This window comes from Microcaecilia unicolor, chromosome 7, assembly GCF_901765095.1.
Source record: "Microcaecilia unicolor chromosome 7, aMicUni1.1, whole genome shotgun sequence".
Lineage (NCBI taxonomy): Eukaryota > Metazoa > Chordata > Amphibia > Gymnophiona > Siphonopidae > Microcaecilia > Microcaecilia unicolor.
The window spans coordinates 92,426,007-92,441,505 of record NC_044037.1 but is presented as its reverse complement, the minus strand read 5'-3'; the positions used below and the strand labels follow the sequence as shown (position 1 = coordinate 92,441,505).

The following is a 15,499-nucleotide window of genomic DNA, read 5'->3' as shown; positions in this document are numbered from 1 at the left end:
CAGTCAAAGCCCAGACCTAGATCCAAGACTTGAAGAGTACAATATACAAATGATTCCCAGTCAACCTGAAACAGCTGTACATGCATTCAAACTGGCAGAATGAAGCCAGCCAGAGGAGGAGCAGGCAGTGGTGGTGGTGGGAATCAGGGGCGAGAAGGAATCATGACCTAGGGAGAGAAAATTGTACAGGGTATGCTGGGATTGAAAGGGGGAGGGAAATGGAGGGCAGAGAGAGAATATATCATGTTCAGAATAGAGATGGGGTATGGATAGAGTGAAATTAAATTTGCCATTGTTTCCAGTGAAGGATATGGTTTCACTGTCCCCTTGCTGGGAATACCAGTTGGTGGTGTTTCCCTTAGACAGAAGAGCTGAGAGGTGGGTGAAATATATTTTGTTTATTTATTATGATTTATTTACTGCTTTTTTAAAGAAATTCACCGAAGGCGGTGTGCAGCAGCCTTCCCTCTCTTTACTCTGTTGGTCTCTGAGCTGGGTTTGAAAGTTCTGATCAGCATTATGACCTCATCAGGTTCCATTAGAAGAATGGATCACAGAATCTTCAGGGTTACTGTGGAAATAAAAAACAACAAATTTAAAACATACCAGTACATTCCTGGCATTTCTTAAACAGAGTACACAGACAGCGTGTGGAGAGTTACAGTGTCATCTCTTCTACTCAGCTTGTTTCTACCTGCATTCTGGCTTGTGCTGAATGCTTTATTCCTATTTTTTTTTTATCTCTTTGACATTTTTTAAACAAATAATCAGGTATGTTATTATAGATTTTCTAACAATTACATCTCTGAATTCATCTGATATTCAAACTCTATTCCTAAGTGAATGCTGAGGTTAGGTTTGAACTGATGGTTGGATTCTGTATATTTTAAGGCAGTGGGTATTTTGGTGTTTCACTCCCTGAGGGGTGGTATGAGGAACTCATCATTTTCAGGAGGGGTTTTGAGTTGTTCTTGAAGGGTTTCTGGGTTTATTCTTTTAGGGTTTCTTACTTTTTCAAGTGTTCCTGCTCTATTAATGGGGTTGTGGAGCTTCTATTGTTAATATCCTGTTTAATTTTCTGTTCCACAGATCAATTTTTACATATATTTTTGTCCCTGAGCTCAACGCATCTGCATTGAACACAGCTTCCACTGAAACTCTTGTTGGGGTTAAGTTTTCAGGGTCATAGATTTCAGCAGATCTGAAAGAGATGGCCTTTTTACATGGCATATTTACAAATATCCTCTTGATGGATGAGGGTCTCAGGCAAGCACCTTAATCAGTGGCACTAGAATGGCTCAAGAGTTTACACCAAATGGACTGGTATCAAAGGAAAATTCAAATTTTTGTGTATCTAATACACAGTGTGAAATGCTCCAGTCCAGAGATGAAGTCACTGCCATCCCAGTGGAGAATGTACATGATCAACACCAATACCAATCTTTTGACATTAGCTCCCTACTACATTTCCAGTTCCAGAGTGTGATACCAGTGGGACCTTCATGCAGTCAAGACATCACCCAAGAGAATGAGTTTGCTAGTCTAATATTGGAGCCAGTGCTATCAAGTGAGCCGTATTCCTGGATAAAGCATGAGACTGCTCTACCCAGTGTGTCTGGCATGGGTGGCACATGCTCTGAACCTGAAAACATTGAAATTGGAGAATCTCTGGTTCAGAAGAACATCCAGCCAGGCAGTGAGAATTCCACTGAATCTGCTGGAACCTCTTATCAACTGTCCACTCAGGAAGAAGGAGACACAAGAAGCAAAACCAAAAAAGGACACAGAAAGGCACAGATACCAAGTGAGTACAGTACAGGAGAGGTAAAGTATCAAGAGGGCAGGTTTGGAGGGATTTAACAATTTGGGATTCTAGGCATGTGTTTGGTGAGAAGGTGGAGCTGTAACTTGGCACTTTAACCCAGTGGCGTAGGAAGGGGGGGGGCAGTGGGGCGGTCCGCCCCGGATGCACGCTGCTGGGGGGGTGTTGGCTCCGCTGGTTCCCTGCTCTCTCTGCTCCGGAACAGGTTACTTCCTGTTCCGGGGCAGAGAGAGCAGGGAACCAGCAGAGCCGACGCAGCTCCCAGCGACATGCACACGGGGCGGACCGGCCCTCCCGCCCGCCCCCTTTCCTACTCTAGTGGTAAGAATGTGTTCTTGGGGGGGGGGCGTGCATGCGCCGAGGGGGGTGTGTGCCGTGCTGCACCCGGGGGGGGGGGGGGGTGCGCAGCGGTGAACCACCCCGGGTGTCAGCCGCCCTCGCTATGGCACTGCTTTAACCTCCAAGGCAGGGAAGAATATTTGTGTCCCACTTCTCTCACTGTGCTCTCATCTCCTTTTTTCATTAACTCCCTCCATTTTGATGCTCAGTCCTTTTTGTTCTGTCCTCTTCCCTTCCCCCCAACCTGAATGTTAGGAAGAGAGCTGTATTCTTCCTGGCTTTTCAGCTGCTGCCTGTCTGCACTAGCATTTCAATTTTTTTTCCATCCTCAATTGGCTTTGCACAGGGCCGTGCTGACCCGGTAAGCGAGGTAAGCATGGCAGGGGGGCGCTTCCCTCGGGGGGGTGCCGCCGCACCATGCTCACCTCGCTCGCCCTCCCTTTTCTTTTTTTTTTCTTTTTAAATTTACCTCCGTGGCGGCGGTTCCGGCAGCGCAGCGTCAGGGAAGGAGGCGGCGCTCCCGACGTCTAGCCTTCCCTTCGCTGTGTTCCGCCTTCTTCTGACGTCAAGGATGACGTCAGAAGAAGGCGGAACACAGCGAAGGGAAGGCTAGACGTCGGGAGCGCTGCCTCCTTCCCTGACGCTGCGCTGCCGGAACCGCCACGGAGGTAAATTTAAAAAGAAAAAAAAAAGAAAAGGGATGTTGGGGGGGGGGGGGGGGGGAGAGAAGAGGGTGGGCAGCCGCAGTTGAACAATGGGAGCGGGAGGGCAGGGGAGAAACGACTACTACTACTTAGCATGGATGCGAAGGGGGGGGGGGGGAGAGGAGCATGGATGCGAGGGGGGGGGGGTCATGGAAGGGACAGAGGGGAATTGCTGGAAAAGGATGAATGGAGGGGGCAGGGGACAGAGGAGCATGGATGGGCATGGATTGAGATGGCAGGGCTCAGGGAGAGAGGGGAATTGCTGGAAAGGGATGAATGGAGGGGGCAGGGGACAGGGGAGCATGGATGGGCATGGATTGGGAGGGCAGGACTCAGGGAGAGAGGGGAATTGCTGGAAAGGGATGAATGGAGGGGGCAGGGGACAGAGGAGCATGGATGGGCATGGATTGGGAGGGCAGGGCTCAGGGAGAGAGGAGAAATTGCTGGACATAGAGGGGAAGGAAGAGAGATGAAGGAGATGAAATGAGGGAAAAGGAAGAGAGGAGAAAAACTGCACATGGATGAAGAAAATAGGCAGAAGCTGAGGACCAGAAATGAAGAAGAAAGGAGGAAAGGAAAGGAAGCCCTGGAAACGGAGTTAAGAGGACAGATAGCAGCAGAATCAGATACTGGGCCAGCATGATCAGAAAAAGAAAGTCACCAGACAACAAAGGTAGAAAAAAAATCATTTTATTTTCATTTTAGTGTTTGGAATATGTCCACTTTGAGAATTTACATCTGCTATCTTATTTTGCAATGTATAGCAATTTCTTTCTAAGAATATTGCTGACAATTCCTGTCAGTGTGGCAAGTGGTGAGCGATCATTTTCACGGGGGGGGGGGGTCGCCGCCGCCGCCAACTGATAGTCTGCAGGGGGGGGGGGGCGCCAACTGATAGGCTGCAGGGGGGCGCCAGAGACCCTAGGCACGGCCCTGGCTTTGCACCCTGGATAGCTGCCCCTCTTTCTCATCCATCTCTAGTTATAGCCTAGTGAAAAAAGGAAGCAATAGGGAAAGCCTGATACAGAACACAGAAACTTGGAAGAAAATTAGAAAGATAAAAATGTGTATCGAGACCTTTTCCTTTGAAAGAACACATTATCCCATCAAGTTCAAACCACTGCATTCTTTTTACTTTGTTTTCCAGAATTCCAGAAATGATAGAACAAACAAGTTCATGTGATTTTTTTTTTAATTCAGCACTCTGCAGTCCTGGAAATCAAATTTAGTACTACAATTATGATGTGATATAAAATGATGGGAAGAACTGTACTAACAAACTAAGATAAAGAATTTGTTGTATACTATACCTACCTTTCTAATGTTCCCATTTATACAATTCCAACAGAGCTTAAAGAGTTTGACAGTGGCCATTCCAGTAAAATGGATACTGACGCTGAATGCAAAAATGTTAGCAGGAAGTATTGGGGAGGGGGGAGGCAATTGTGTACATCAGAATGGAAATTTTTGCCACTAAGTGTAGGACAACTAATAGAACAACAAAATATATTCCCATTACTGTCATCAAGGCCTGACTCATAAGTTGAGGCAGAGGGTGGAAAAGGAAGAGCAAAGGAGGAAGCCAAATTGAGACCAGTTATATGACTAAGAGGGACTGCCTCTCTGGTGCTGCATCCGCTAGAGCTGGTTGCACCCAGAGGAGCCAGCTGCTCTAACCCTTAGGTTACTCCACATGGATGTCTATGTGTCCATTCTATAACATGCTTCCCAGAAACGGCAAAAACAAACAAAACACATTCTGTGGAAACAAATAGTAGCAACAACCATCAAAAGAATCTCCACAGGCTATATATTAAAATATAAATCTGTTGGTCTCAGCAGTGTTATTTGCAAGGGCTCATGGTTTCATACTGCAAGACTTACAACACCCACCTCCTCATCGACCAACAGATGAATCCCTTTTATTACCAAATCAATTTTAAAAATCTCTTTTAATTTGATGAATGACTTTCATACTAAATATGTAACTTTTTTAATTACATTTTGCAATGAATACTCATCTGAAAACAGAATTTGAATAATGTTGGGTTGGGGACAACTCATCCGACATGATTCATGTTTCGCATAAGCTGAATCAAGGATTGTCCCCTATACTTCAACGCGGAAACAAACAATTATTACTTTTTGCTCTTCATTTTAATCTCAAAATATCTAATTTAGTAATACTTTTAATAAACAATCAGCTATACCTTCAACTTGACCGCCAGCTGCCTGGTGCTGCATGCTTTTACGCTAGTCAAGATGGCAGCAATGTTCTTTGCTTTCAATTTACATCCAACTACTTACTACATCAATGCCCTTGTTCCTCCCACAAACCTTCCACTAGACTAATGTCATCCATTCTACCTCCTGGTTTGAACATGCCAGATGCACATTCAATAGAAATATCAATTTTTGTGTTAAAATCCTCTCAATGAACCCTCCCTCCCACCCCTCTTGCACAGTATCAATATCTCGCCATCTCAAGTCTAAGACCCAATGGGCTTTCTCCTTCCAGTGTTGTACTAGTGGTACCTGCTGGCTATGTATCGCTATTCTAGATTTGTGCTCTGTAAGTCTAATCTTTACTGGGCGACTACTACGGCCCACATACACCAGGTCACAAGGACATAAAACCACAATGACAACATTCTGACAAACAAAAAGTGTTATTTCTAGCTCTGAGTATTTGACCCATTTGAGTATCCACCCATTCAGGATCTATTAAAGCAGAAAGACACAATTGGCATCGGCCACAGGCGGGATGCTTGAATTATTCTGAAGATATCACTGGCAGTTATTAACACAAAGGAGCCAAATGTTCTCCAATAGTTCTCCCTTGTTATATGCGATTATAGGAGATTCTGAAAAAATGGAATACAATTGTATAACATGCCAGCGTTTTCACATAATAGATACCAACGTCCCATTTTAGAAAACGGTAAACAACATGTCAACAATTCTTCTTGTGATATGAAACTCGCGCTTGTAATAAGTCCCTCTGTGCAAATCTGGCTCTCAAATATGCTTTTCTAATTGCCTGTTTTGGATAATCTTGGGCAGAAAATTGCTGTTTCAGTATTTCTGATGCTCACTTGAAATCTTCCAAAGATGTACAGATTCTACATAGGCGAAGAAACTGACTCACTGGAAGGTTGTATTTCAATCGGTAAGGATGAAAACTATCAAACTGTAAAAGCGTATTTCTTTCCATTGATTTTCTATATAATGATGTAACCAATTTTCCATTTTGTTTAGTGATCCACAAATCTAAAAATTCAATTTGACTGATATTTGATTATATGGTAAATTGAATATCAGAATCCACTGCTATCAATCAAGAAACAAAGTCATGTAGCTTTGACTCTATCATCCCAAATAAAAAGGGCATCATCCACAAATCTCTTCCACAAAATAATTGATTTATACGCCTCAGATGAATAAACATGTCACCGGTCCACATACAAGGTAGCAACCCCCTCGCTACTCCTTGAACTTGCTTGTAATACTGATCATTATACCAGAAATAATTTTCTTCAATAACAAATTCTGATAATTGAATAAGGAATCCTGGCATTATCTGATGTGATTGCATACTCCTCATCAATGTCTCCTTTATAACTCGTAAAGCCCCTGCTTGAGATATTTTAGTATATACTGATACTATGTCTAATGTTACAAACCAAGTGGACTCTTTCAACATTGGTAATGTTTCCAAGAAATGTAAAAGATGAGCTAAATCTTTCAAATAAGGAATTTGAAAGGATTTTTTTTAAGAGGCAGGAGGGAGTCCAGTTGTCCTTCAGAGAGACCACCAGCCCCGAGACGATCACAGAGGTGGGTGGGGGAGGGGGAGGGACCTGGCACCACCAGGTGTACTCCAAAAGATGCACCAAGCTGTTCTCAAAATCCCCATCTCAACTAAGCCTCAGGGAACAGGCTAGGAGATCAAACCAGAGCTGCACAGGAGATGTTCATCTGCCTGCTGAGATAGAGAGAATACTGAGGTTAAGGTGGCTGCACATGTCCACATATAGTAAACCTCTGAAGTTCTCTCTATCTCCACCTGCTGGTAGAGGGACATGACCCACTCGTCTCTGGATTGATCTGTGGGATGCTATGGAAGATTGCACTTACTGCATGGCCATGCGGGGGGAGGGGGGAGCACTTACCACCATGCCATGCACTGGGGGTGGAACTACCAACGAAACCCGTGTTGGGCCGGCGGTAGTTCTGGATTGCCACGTGGTAAGCCTGCAGTGGGCTTACTGCTCCTTTGTAAAAGGGCCCCTTCAATTTTCTCACTCTTTTCTGGATGGCCTTTCTTAATCCTTCATGAGTTTTTAAAATTCCCTGTTATGAAAACTTCCTCTTGATTTCTTGCAACATAGTAAATGACAACAGACAAAGACCAGTAAGATATTTAGGGTTGTAATACCACTTTGTACAGGTTAGTCCCATCCCTTTGTGCCTTTGTTTAGGGTTGTAACTGCATCTGTGCAGATTATCTCTCTCCCCCCCAAAACGCCATCTCTCCTTTCCTGTTCCTCTGCTTGCAGTTCAGTATCCACAGGATAGGAGGGAGGGAAGAGAGGAGGGGTTTGATGCCCTTAATCATCAATAGGGGACTTGAGAGGAGGAGATGCTGGATCACCAGTGGGGGGGGGGGGGGGGGGGGGGGGGAGAGTAGAAGGAGAGATATCAGAATGTGGGGGAGGAGAGGGGAACACCGATACAAAAGTTGGCTCAGGGTGGCACAGTCCCTTGAGCTGATCCTGTTCCTCCCCCCCATGCTTTCTTTTTCAGGTAATGTATCTCTATGGTCTATCTAGTTTGCCCAGGAAGGTAGTTAGAGTTGTACCTGCTGCTCTGTGCAGGTTACACCTCTCTATGCCTTTGTATAAAGTTTTAACTGCTGCTCTATGCAGGGGGTTTTTATCTGCCACTCTGTGCAGGTTACACTTAGGGTTGTACCTGCTGCTCTGTGCAGGGAGGTTTACCTGCCACTCTCTGGTGAATGATTCTCTATGCCTTGTTAAAAGTGTGAAGGTAATTTAAGTTTTGCTTTGATTCCATCCTCTTTCAATATACAGATCCTCTGTGTTATGCCATGTTTATTTAAAATTCTGTCACTATTTTTGACCTCACCATCTCTACTGATGGTGGGGGTGGGGGGTTATTCCAGGAATCCACCACCCTTCCCCCCTCTCCTTGAAAAGCTGTTTTCTGATGTTACATGCTTCCCTGTCTCTGAAAAAAAGATTTGTTTGTATATTAATACTTGTCAAGTCTTTAAATATCTGTACCATATCTCCCCTGTCCCTCCTTTCTTCTAGAGTTTATATGTTCAAGTCTTCAAGTCTCTTCTCATATGTCGTCATTTTTGTCACCATCCTCTGAACTGCTTTCAGGTCTTTTTAGGGTGTAGGTATCATTATCACCATAGGCTATGGTTGGGATCAGTGTTGTATAGTAACTAAGTAAATGTAACTAGATACTGTAATTAATTAAATGTTTTGTTATTTTTTACTTATAAATAACCATCAATTTTTACTACTTTTACTCAGTTATATCTCATGCTTGCAGTTAAAAATAAAAAAAAGTAAAAGCGGAAGGGAGATGTAAATGACAATTCCTCAGTAAGGCAAATGAAACAGCAAAACTGGGAACAGGATTTTGCTATTGCAAACCTTATCACGCAACCTCATCTTAAATTTTGCTGTTCAGTGAATATAGCCTATAAGAATAGTGGAGTTGTCTGTGTTTGTTGAATTGGTTACTGGTCTCCAGCAGAACAGTGATGAGTTGAGTCCTTTTAAACTAGAAATAAAGCTGAAGCTGGTAGCATGTCTCTACCACAACAGACTGCTCGTCATTTTACATTGGGGTAACTGTCCACTTTATTGATAAAAGTCTTTAGAGAGGAAGTGAAGGGTTCCCACACATTTGACGTTCTTGCATCAGTTCTTGAAGATATTCAAACAGAGTTTGCCATCAGAAGAAAAATTGTTAGAACACAATAAAATTCCAATTTTCTGAAAGCTTTCTCTGTAACTGGACAGCATGACAATGATAACAAAGAATTAGCACCACTTCTACTGCAGTTGATAACAGGGGCGTGGCTGGACCTTGCAGTGGGAGGGGGCCAGAGCCCGAGGGGGGGCACATTTTAGTCTGCCACCCCCCTCGCACCCCCCATGCTCAGTTTCACTTAAAGGAACATGCAGGATGTCAGGAGGAAGAAAGCACAGGGCAGCGAATGCGATGCGCCAGAGACCGGCGCTAAAGAAGGCTTCAGCTGGCGGGGGTTGGGGACCCCCCACCAGCAAAGATATTTGGTGCTGTAGGGTGCGGTGGGGGGAGCGGTGAGGCAGTGGGAGGGGCTTGGATGAAATCTGGATGGACCCAGGCCCCCATGGCCCCACCTAGCTACGCCACTGGTTGATAATGACAATAATGATGATTGTGTACTCTTTGCTATATAGAAGTCAAGTGTTTCAGACCCAGTCAGAAGACATCAGTAGTATTGCAACCTGGCCTGGTTTGAAGGAACCTTTTATCAGACTGTTAGTGCGGTTGTTGAACCTTTTTAGCTGTGCTGGATTAATGACTCACAATCGCACTCACATGAGTGACAGTCATTGTTTCTCTTTACGTGCAAGTATACCCCTTTGAAATGCATCATCCACTAGCTCTGTAATCATGCCTTTAATTTAAACCGATGGGTCCAATGCCAATAATTTATAAAATCTATAATCCATAAGGTGTAACTGAGCCTCCCTAACATATTGAACTTTATCCTGGATCACCACAGATCCCTCCTTGTCTGCTCTTCGTATAACAAGGGTAGGATCAGTGGTGAGTTGCTTTAAAGTTTGTTGCTGTTGCCTAGTTAAATTATGATGCGCAAATACTCGATACTGTTCTGTATATCGAATATCTGATAACACCAATCGTTAAAAAGCAGCAATGGACATATCCGGGGGCCCAGGAGGATTCCATGTCGATTTTACCTTTCCTTGTATAGGAAAATTTATTGGATCAATCATAGGCGTAGTTTGACTGTTTCATTTGGGGGGGGGGGCAAAGAATGGGCGGAACATATTAGCATATCATTTGCATATATACATATGCAAATGAATATGCTAATATGGAGGAAGGAATTGAAATTTACAGGCAAAATATCACAGATGCACATTTCAAAAAGCTGACACATTTCAATTAATAAATTATGAATAAAATACTTTTATCTACCTTTGTTGTCTGATCATTTAGTTTTTCTATTCGCTTTGGTCCCAGTGTCTTCTGTTTTATGCAGTGTCTTCTTTCCAGTAGGCTTCCCTCTGCTCCCCACCCTCCCAGTCCCATCCATCTCTTGCTCCTTCCCTCTGCTCCCCACCCCTCCCAGTCCCATCCATCTTCTGTTCCTTCCCTCTGCTCACCATCTCTCTGTCCCATCCATCTTCTGCTCCTTCCCTCTGCTGTGCCTGACCTCTCCCAATCCCATCCATCTCCTGGTCCATCCCTCTGCTCCCCACCCCTCCCAGTCCCATCCATCTCTTGCTCATTCCCTCTGCTCCCCACCCCTCCCAGTTCCATCCATCTTCCTTCTACTGCCCCCCCCCGCGAGGTCCAAGATGGTGACTCCGTTTACCCCCTCTCTTCCTCCCTCCCTCCGGCGCAGGCAACAGTCTTCAGCTTTTTCAGCGTTCCTGGCAGCGGTAGTGATGTACACGCTGCCTTCGGTCTGCCCCGGAAGCCTTCTCTTCAAGTTCCTGTTCCCACCTATGCGGGAACAGGAACTTGAAGAGAAGGCTTTGGGGCAGAGCCAAAGGCAGCGTGCACATCGCTACCGCTGCCAGGAACGCTGAAAAAGACTGCTGCATGCGCCGGAGGGAGGAAGGAAGAGAGAGGGGTAGACGGACACGCTCCTCTCCATCCGCTTGGCTTCCCTGCCCTCTCTGTCTGCGTCCCGCCTTCCTCTGGGAAGGCGGGACGCAGACAGAGAGGGCAGGGAAGCCAAGCGGATGGAGAGGAGCGCGTGCCTGCATGTGTTTTTTTTTTAACTAATGGCGCGGCGGCGCCTCGTCGTCATTTGGGGGGCATTGCCCCCCTCGCCCCCCCCCAGTCTACGCCTATGGGATCAATAATAGATTTATTCTGAAAAAACACCTTTAACCTTAAATTTTTAAAAAAACGCTGTAAATGACATCGAATATCAAATGCATTGTAATTCACTGTGGGAACAAATGACAATCCCGAATTTAATAAAGACAATTGTTTCTCCGTGAAGGTCCAAGATGATAAATTGAATACACCTAGCATCGGGTTTTACGGTGCTTCTTGGATTTGGTCGCCCTGGATTCCACTGGCTGAGAATCTATTGAAGGAGGAGGCATCATTTGTGGCAAATGTAAAAAAGACTCAGGTAATTCCTGAGTACGACGTTGTTGATCTTTTCTCTTTACTGTGCCTATTTCCTCTCCAGATGACTCACTAGACGAGGATAATTTAAATGAAACTTTTTTACCACCTACTGATCCCTTAGTTTTACACATTTGACGTGATTTATTCATCCAGGGATAAATATATCCCTTGGTATAGTCCAATTCATCTCATTTAAATTTGATAACATTCAATGTACGCTGTTCCCTCTTATATGTTTCCATAATTTTATTATGTTCAGTTAATGCTGCCACATAACTCTGTTGATCCTCAGTATTTTTAATCAATTCCATTTTTTGCTCCAATTCTGTTTTTTAAATCTAGAATAATAGATTGTAACGCATCTATAGTTAACAACATTAAATCGAAGGAACATTGAGTGATAACCTGATTCCATTTGCCAACATAATGACTATTACCTAGGAATCTAGGTTCCTTATAGATTCTCAATCCCTGAGGGACCCTTTGTATGTGGCAATATACCACCAGGGCAGTGGAATGCAATTCAGATCTAATTAGAGCTTTATTTAACCTATGTATTTCTTCCTAATCTACTAACATATTCGGGCATGCATTATCAAATAGCCGTGTGCTTTACAAAATTGTGGATATCCATTCATCAGATAAACCTGACTTAGAATCCCAACCCAGGGCAACCATTCTTTCCTCTAATATTTTGATAACCAATACTTATATACTTAGAATGTTGATGTGTTAGTCATTATAGATATTATAATAAAGATTTGAATATTTTAATTCAAATGTGGTAGTTTGAAAGAGTTTGTTATTAGAATAATTTTAAATTTAATTCTAACAAGTTGGTGTGCTATAATAGTTTATTAAGTTTTAACTGCCAGACCCTTGACCATTCTTCTAATGTTTGGAGGTCCCTTCTCATTGTTTCTACTCCTTCCAGGGTATCCACTATATCGGCTATCTTCGTGTCATCCACAAAAAGGCAAATCTTTCCTTCCAACCCTTCAGCAATCTCTCTCACAAATATATTAAACAGAATTGGCCCCAGCACACACCCCTGAGGAACTCCACTGCTCACCTTCCTTTCCTCCGAGCGGATTCCATTTACCAGCACCCTCTGCCCCCTGTCGGCCAACCAATTTTCTATCCAGTTCACCACTTTTGGTCCTAAGTTCAGCCCTTTCAGCTTATTCGCGAGTCTTCTGTGGGGGACCATATCCAAGGCTTTGCTGAAATCCAAGTAGATTACATCTAGCGCACGTCCTTCATCCAGTTCTTTGGTCACCCGGTCAAAGAAGTCAATAAGATTCATTTGGCAGGATTTTCCTTTGGTAAAGCCATGTTGCCTGAGGTCCTGTAACCGTTGGCTTCTAGAAAATTAACTATCCTTTCTTTCAGCAGCGACTCCATTATTTTTCCTACCACCAACGTGAGACTTACTGGTCTGTAGTTTTCCACTTCTTCCCTGTCTCCACTTTTGTGAAGAGGAACCACATCCACTCATCTCCAATCTCACATAACCTCTCCCTTCTTTAAAGATCTATTAAATAAATCTTTAAGAGCTCCTGCCAGGTCCTCTCTGAGCTCCCTCAGTATCCTGGGATGTATTCCATCCGGCCCCATAGCTTTGTCCACTTTCAGATTCTCAAGCTGTTCCACACTAGCACCCTCCTCCCACTGGGCCACAACCGCCTCTAGGCAAGTCTCCTGCTCTCAGATTTCAAATATATACCACTTCTTGCTTCCTGTTTGTGTCAAACGAAAGAAAAAACACTCAGGGGGTCTTTTACTTAGGTGCACTGGTTTTTTAACACGCGCTAAAAATAGGCGTGCGGTAAACACTAAAGATGCCCATAGGAATATATTGGCGTCTCTAGTGTTTAACGCACACCTATTTTTAGTGTGCACTAAAAACACCAGAGCGCCTTAGTAAAAGACCCCCTCAGTTTTCTGTAACACCTTTACAGCAAAGAAACACCACCTGCTGGCCAAATAGGAGCAGGGCTTTTTTTGTGCCGGTACGCACCGGTATGGCGTACCGGCACTTTTTTCCCTCCAGCGAGTCCTGCACCCTTCCTCTCACTCCCCTACTTACTGTTTTTCTAGGACTTGGCAGCGCGAACGGTGCAGGCAGTGATTGAGAGAGGCTGGCAGCGTCGGAGCTTCCCTCTGCGAGTCCTGCCTATGTTGTTTCAGCTTCCTGTTTCCGCATAGGCGGGACTTGCAGAGGGAAGCTGTGATGCTGCCAGCCTCTCTCAATCGCTGCGCTGTTGAGTCCAATGCTGGCAGCCTTTCTATTGCTTCGCTGGCATGCAGTGGAGAAGGAGGACAGGCTGGGAGAAGGAGGATGGGCTGGGGGAAGAAGAATCGCTGGACATGGGAGAGAGGGGAGGGCAGGGGAGAGAGGAGAATTGCTGGACATCGATGGGAGGGGAGGGTAGGGAAGAGAGAATTGCTGGACATGGATGGGAGGAGAGGGGAGGGAGGGTAGGGAAGAGATAATTGCTGGACATGGATGGGAGGAGAGGGGAGGGAGGACAGGGAAGAGAGAATTGCTGGACATGGATGGGAGGGCAGGGCAGGGAGGACAGGGAAGAGAAAATTGCTGGACATGGATGGGAGGGCAGGGCAGGGAAGAGAGAATTGCTGGACATCGATGGGAGGGGAGGGCAGGGGAGAGAGGAGAATCACTGGACATGGATGGGAAGGTAGGGCAGGGGAAGGAGGAGACATACTGGACATGGATGGGAGGAGAGGGCAGGGGAGAGAGAGGAGACTCGTTGGGCATGGATGAGAGGGGAGGGAAGGGGAGAGAGGAGAATCACTGGACATAGATGGCAGGGGAGGACAGAGGAGAATCGCTGGACATGGGAGGGGAGGGCAGGGGAGAGAGGAGACATGCTGGACTTGGATGGAGGGGAGGGAAGAGAGGAAGGAGATGCACATGGATGGGGAGGGCAGGGAAGAGAGGAGAAATGCTAGAAATGGATGGAGAGGAGAGCAGGAGATAGAGGAGAATTGCTGGACATGGATGGATGGATGGAGGGGTTGGCGGGGAGAGAGGAGAAATGCTGGACTTGGATGGAGGAGAGGGGAGAGAGAATTATTGCTTTATATGGATACAGGGGAGAGAAGAGAGGAGAAATGCTGGACATGGATAGAGGGGAGGAGAGAGAGAATTATTGCTTTATATGGATACAGGGGAGAGAAGAGAGGAGAAATGCTGGACATGGATAGAGGGGAGGAGAGAGAAGTGCTGGACACAGATGGAGGGGAGGAAAGAAAAAAGAAGAAGATGCACATGGATGGAGATGAGGGAAAGGGAAGAGAGGAGAAAAACTGCACATGGATGGAGAAAATAGGCAAAAGCTGGATCCACATTATACCTCCTCCAGTTAATTCCATGGAGGAGGACCCAGCTTTTACTTATGGATGTATGGCAAGAAATAAAGAAGGAAAGTAAAGAAATAAATGGAAAGGAAGCCCTGGAAACAGAGTTACGGGAACAGATAGAGAGCAGCAGAATCAGAGACTGGGACCAATATGGATAGAAAAACAAAGTCACCTGTCTTATTTTGCATTGGGTATACTGGAGCTGTAACAAGCTTTTTTTCATCAATACTAGTATAATATTTTCAATGATGTCTGTTTATATGTGCCATGGCTGGTATAAGGGGTGTAGCTAATGTGGGTGTGGCTATCATAGGGGTGCGGCCATATGTGGTGACTCCGCCCATAATGAGTACCGGCACCTTTTTTTCTACAAAAAAAAGCACTGAATAGGAGAAATACATTTCAGAACATAATCAATGCAGGAAAATATCCAATACATTTTACAGGCTTAAAACATATTGGGGTCCTTTTACTAAGCCACGAGTCTTCTGTGGGGGACCACATCAAAGGCTTTGCTGAAATCCAAGTAGATTACATCTAGCGCATGTGGTGAAAAGTGGCTTGCGGTAGTGTAGGCATGGGTTTTGGGTGCGCGCAGAAATATTTTTCAGCGCATCTACCAAAAATGGCTTTTTAAAAATTTTGCCGAAAATGGATGTGCGGCAAAATCAAAATTGCTGCACGTCCATTTTGGGTGTCTGACCTTACCACCTGCCATAGACCTAGCGGTAAAGAATCTGTGTGATAATGACCTACGTGAATCAGATGCCACTTGGCACGCCTGGCACGTCTGCTACACGCATCCGAAAATAAAAAATAT

At 44.9% G+C, this 15,499-nt stretch overlaps 1 long non-coding RNA gene across 1 annotated transcript in view; it reads right to left on the bottom strand.

Moving 5' to 3' along the window:
• Window positions 1-427: 427 nt before the first annotated feature.
• Window positions 428-15,499, bottom strand: part of LOC115474283 — a 30,766-nt gene continuing 15,694 nt past the window's right edge. The window contains exon 3 of the long non-coding RNA XR_003942833.1: window positions 428-571. This is a non-coding gene — a long non-coding RNA (uncharacterized LOC115474283). The remainder of the gene's footprint in view (window positions 572-15,499) is intronic.